The following is a 6,000-nucleotide window of genomic DNA, read 5'->3' as shown; positions in this document are numbered from 1 at the left end:
GGGCATCCCCAAGCTTAGATGCTTGAGACTTATTGAAATATTATCTTGGGGTGCCTTGGGCATCCCCAAGCTTGAGCTTTTGTGTCTCCTTAATTCCTCTCATATCACGGTTTCCTAAATCTCGAAAGCTTCATCCACACCAAACTCAACAAGAACTCGTGAGATAAGTTAGTATAAACCAATGCAACAACCTTATCATTCTCTACTGTAGCAAATCACAAAAATTATTATTCAACATTGCATACTAAATGTCTCTGCATATTTAATACTCCTATCCTCAAATAGAATCATTAAACAAGCAAACATACGCAAACAATGCAAACATAACAGCAATCTGCCAAAACAGTACAGTCTGTAAAGAATGCAAGATTATCAATACTTCCCTAAATCCAAACATTATGAAATTCTACCACACTTTAGAAAAATTATCAGAGCTTATTATGCAAAAAGTTTCAACATTTTATCACATTCTGACTTTTCTAGGGAATTTTGCAACAACGATAAACTTTCTGTTTTGAAACAGCAACATGTATACTTGCAAAATAAGCATGGTAAAAGCTATCCTTGACATTTTTATTGAAAATAAAGATGCAAAAGATTGTTTTAAATAACATAAAGCAAATACTAACAAAATAAAATGATGCTCCAAGCAAAACACATATCAGGTGGTGAATAAAAATATAGCTCCAAGTAAAGTTACCGATGAACAAAGATGAAAGAGGGGATGCCATCCGGGGCATCCCCAAGCTTAGGCTCTTGGTTGTCCTTGAATATTACCTTGGGGTGCCTAGGGCATCCCCAATCTTAGGCTCTTGCCACTCCTTATTCCATAGTCCATCGAATCTTTACCCAAAACTTGAAAACTTCACAACACAAAACTTAACAGAAAACTCGTAAGCTCCGTTAGTATAAGAAAATAAATCACCACTTAGGTACTGTTGTGAACTCATTCTAAATTCATATTGGTGTAATATATACTGTATTCCAACCTCTCTATGGTTCATACCCTCCGATACTACTCATAGATTCATCAAAATAAGCAAACAACACAATGAAAACAGAATCTGTCAAAAACAGAACAGTCTGTAGTAATCTGTATCAAACGTATACTTCTGGAACACCAAAAATTCTGAAATACATTGATGGACCTGAGGAATTTGTCTATTAATCTTCCGCAAAAAGAATCAACTTAAAAGCACTCTTCTGTAAAAAATGACAGCTAAATTCGTGAGCGGAAAGTTTCTGTTTTTTACAGCAAGATCACATTAACTTTCACCCAAGTCTTCCCAAAGGTTCTACTTGGCACTTTATTGAAACAAAAGCTATAAAACATGATTACTACAGTATCTTAATCATGTGAACACACAAAAACAGTAGGGGTAAATATTGGGTTGTCTCCCAACAAGCGCTTTTCTTTAATGCCTTTTTAGCTAGGCATGATGATTTCAATGATGCTCGTATAAAAGATAAGAATTGAAACATAAAGATAGCATCATGAAGAGTATGACTAGCACATTTAAGTCTAACCCACTTCCTATTCATAGGGATTTTGTGAGCAAACAACTTATGGGAACAATAATCAACTAGCATAGGAAGGCAGAACAAGCATAACTTCAAAACTTTAAGCACATAGAGAGGAAACTTGAAATGCAATTCCTACAAGCATATATTCCTCCCTCATAATAATTTTCAGTAACATCATGAATGAATTCAACAATATAACCATCACATAAAGCATTCTTTTCATGATCTACACGCATAGAATTTTTACTACTCTCCACATAAGCAAATTTATTCTCATCAATAGTAGTGGGAGCAAACTCAACAAAATAACTATCATGTGAAGCATAATCCAATTGAAAATTAAAATCATGATGACAAGTTTCATGGTTATCTTTATTCTTTATAGAATACGTGTCATCACAATAATCATCATAAATAGGAGGCATGCTTTCATCATAATAAATTTGCTCATCAAAACTTGGGGGACAAAACATATCATCTTCATCAAACATAGCATCCCCAAGCTTGTGGCTTTGCATATCATTAGAATCATGGGTATTCAAAGAATTCATACTAACAACATTGTAATCATGCTCATCATTCACATATTTTATGCCAAGCATTCTATGTAATTCTTCTTCTAGTACTTGAGCACAATTTTCCTTCCCATCATTTTCAATAAAGACATTAAAAAGATGAAGCATATGAGGCACCCTTAATTCCATTTTTTTGTAGTTTTATTTTATAAACTAAACTAGTGATAAAACAAGAAACTAAAAGATTCAATTGCAAGATCTAAAGATATACCTTCAAGCACTCACCTCCCCGGCAACGGCGCCAGAGAAGAGCTTGATGTCTACTACGCAACCTTCTTCTTGTAGACGTTCTTGGGCCTCCAAGTGTAGAGGTTTGTAGGACAGTAGCAAATTTTCCTCAAGTGGATGACCTAAGGTTTATCAATCCATGGGAGGCGTATGATGAAGATGGTCTCTCTCAAGCAACCCTGCAACCAAATAACAAAGAGTCTCTTGTGTCCCCAACACACCCAATACAATGGTAAATTGTATAGGTGCACTAGTTCGGCGAAGAGAGGGTGATACAAGTGCAATATGGATGGTAGATATAGGTTTTTGTAATCTGAAAATATAAAAAAAGCAAGGTAACTAATGATAAAAGTGAGCACAAATGGTATTGCAATGCTAGGAAACAAGGCCTAGGGTTCATACTTTCACAAGTGCAAGTTCTCTCAACAATAATAACATAGTTGGATCATATAACTATCCCTCAACATGCAACAAAGAGTCACACCAAAGTCACTAATAGCGGAGAACAAACGAAGAGATTATGGTAGGGTACGAAACCACCACAAAGTTATTCTTTCTGATCGATCTATTCAGGAGTTCATACTAGAATAACACCATAAGACACAAATCAACCAAAACCCTAATGTCACCTAGATACTCCAATGTCACCTCAAGTATCCATGAGTATGATTATATGATATGCATCACACGATCTCAGATTCATCTATTCAAACCAACACAAAGTACTTCAAAGAGTGCCCCAAAGTTTGTACCGGAGAGTCAAGACGAAAATGTGTGCCAACCCCTATGCATAAGTTCACAATGTTACGGTACCCGCAAGTTGATCACCAAAACATACATCAAGTAGATCACGTGATATCCCATTGTCACCATAGATAAGCACATGCAAGACATACAACAAGTGTTCTCAAATCCTTAAAGACTCAATCCGATAAGATAACTTCAAAGGGAAAACTCAATCCATTACAAGAGAGTAGAGGGGGAGAAACATCATAAGATCCAACTATAATAGCAAAGCTCGCGGTACATCAAGATCGTGCCAAATCAAGAACACGAGAGAGAGATCAAACACATAGCTACTGGTACATACCCTCAGCCCCGAGGGTGAACTACTCCCTCCTCATCATGGAGAGCGCCGGGATGATGAAGATGGCCACCGGTGATGGATCCCCCCTCCGGCAGGGTGTCGGAACAGGGTCCCGATTGGTTTTTGGTGGCTACAGAGGCTTGCGGCGGCGGAACTCCCGATCTAGGTTATGTTCTGGGGGTTTCTGTATATATAAGAGGTTTTGGCATCGGGAACAAGTCAGGCTGGTCTTCGAGGCGGCCACGAGGTAGGGGGCGCGCCCAGAGGGGTAGGGCACGCCCCCCACCCTCGTGGGTGCCTCGGGACTCTTATGGTCCATCTCCGATGCTCCGTGGGCTTCTTCTGGTCCAAAAATAATCTCCGTCAATTTTCAGGTCAATTGGACTCCGTTTGGTTTTCCTTTTCTGCGATACTCAGAAACAAGGAAAAAACAGAAACTGGCACTGGCACTGGGCTCTAGGTTAATAGGTTAGTCCCAAAAATCATATAAAATAGCATATAAATGCATATAAAACATCCTAGAAGGATAATATAATAGCATGGATACTTCATAAATTATAGATACGTTGGAGACGTATGAGTGTACAAACTTACTGGTGGCGCCGAGTAGGCTTCAGCTTCGTCCGAGGAGTCGGTGAGGATGCTGCAGTTCCAGTGGAGCAGGTTAAGGCAGCATTGTGGGGGTGGATCAGCCGCGATAGACGAGGCGATCGTCAGAGCAGCTCCTTGGAGGTGGAGGACGGGGCGGCTGAACCGACGGGACAACGAGATCGATGACGGATGCTCATCCGGGGAGGTGGATGAGGGACGTCGAGCTATTGCGGTGGACGACATCATCGGGGAAGAGGCTCCCGCTAAGCAGCGGTGGGGTGGCGGACGGAGGAGGGTGGGGTTTCGCGGCTGGAGCAGAGAGGTTATGGCGGCCTAGGATTTCGAATGGTGAAATGGAGGTGATGGGAGGGGGGACCATGACTTAGGGACGCGCTTGTCCAAAATGTAGGGTGTGTTACAAAAGTACTCCCACCGATTTGAACTAGCGGCCCTTTCGGCTCAGGGTTAGAAGGGGGATTTCGCGTGTCGGGATTTGGCAGTTGGAGGGAGTTTTGCGTGCATTGTAATTTCGGGATAGCAAGGTGCGAGTTTTGGGAGCATGATATCTGAATTTTCGGGATAACAAGGCCCGGGTTGAATTTTAGGGAGAAGCCTAATGTGTAATTATGTACGTACCAAATCAATTCGCACTTCCCTCAATGAAAAGAACGAAAAAAATAAAACTATTCGCACCACACAAAGAGAGAGTCTTGTCCCATTTTACTATACAAATGCTATTCAAAGCTATGAATCCATGTTATGTCCAATTAAATTTTTTCGCTGGCTGTATAATGCATGTAACCTACTCATACGAACATTTTAGTGCATCCCAAATGTCTATACTACCGCTGCAATTCGAACTGAATTTGAATTCGTTTCTATATTTTAATAAGAATCTACAATCATGATTGTTGCCAACTTAAACCATCATTCGTATATTATCTTAACAACACACCACATGATTACTATATAGATAGATATGAACTGTGTGTACTATATGAACTCGAATTCAAAATTTTGAATACACTTGATGTTGATTCCAAATAATAGTACATTTGATGTACTAACTAGATCTTCATAATCTAAACCATGTTTCATATGTACACTGTGTTTATCACACAAAGTATAGTACCCCGCCCCTACATTATGACAAGTATTTAGCCCTGAGTTGCAAAAGCCACACATTATCACAAATTCAAATAAATGTCCTATATATTATATGTATTATAACATGTTCATAACCACACCATGCGTGTCACTATTATATATATATATATATTCATGCATGCTTTGGTTTAAACACTATGATATCTTCTTCAAATATCTGAATCCACTTTTTTTATAAGGAATTATGATCTCTATTCATCTTTTACACCCACACAATTCTCTTCTCTTTGTAGCTAGTGCTAACTTTCTCTTGTGCATGCACACGCCCGTCCCCCTATCACCCTCTCTCAACATCCCCTCCATCGCGCACATTCGTTATTTCTCTTTAGGCCATTCACCCACGGTGCGTGTAGGCCCCGGGCTCCTTCTTTCTAGCACACACCGGTCGATATACCTCTCTAGCCAAGTGTGCCTACCACAAACACACACTTTCCCTCTTCTCTTCTCACCGTCCATGCCTATGTCCAATACGGTTCCACACAGGTGCCCACTCCCGCCCCTCTTTTCATCGATCTCATACTCGCACACTCCCCCCTCGATATAGTAGGCCTCTCGCACCACCTCCTAGCCGCATCCCTCTCCCCCTGCCCATTTCTCCGGACCTTATTTGCTTCTAACACATGCATGCATGTATACCTACCAATCTCCGTACATATAGCTAGGTCGACTATAAGTCTTTTTCCCCATGCACCGATCGACGTACCTCGCTAGTTATGTCTCTCCCTTTCTCCGACACACGATGATTGATCTTCCTATGTAGTTACGTCTGCTTACCACAACCATATCGTCCCTCCGCATCATCCTTGCATACCTCCCGACCCATCTCTC

The sequence above is a fragment of the Triticum aestivum genome, chromosome 2D (assembly GCF_018294505.1).
Source record: "Triticum aestivum cultivar Chinese Spring chromosome 2D, IWGSC CS RefSeq v2.1, whole genome shotgun sequence".
NCBI classification, from domain to species: domain Eukaryota; kingdom Viridiplantae; phylum Streptophyta; class Magnoliopsida; order Poales; family Poaceae; genus Triticum; species Triticum aestivum.
Note: the sequence above shows the minus strand (reverse complement) of the source record.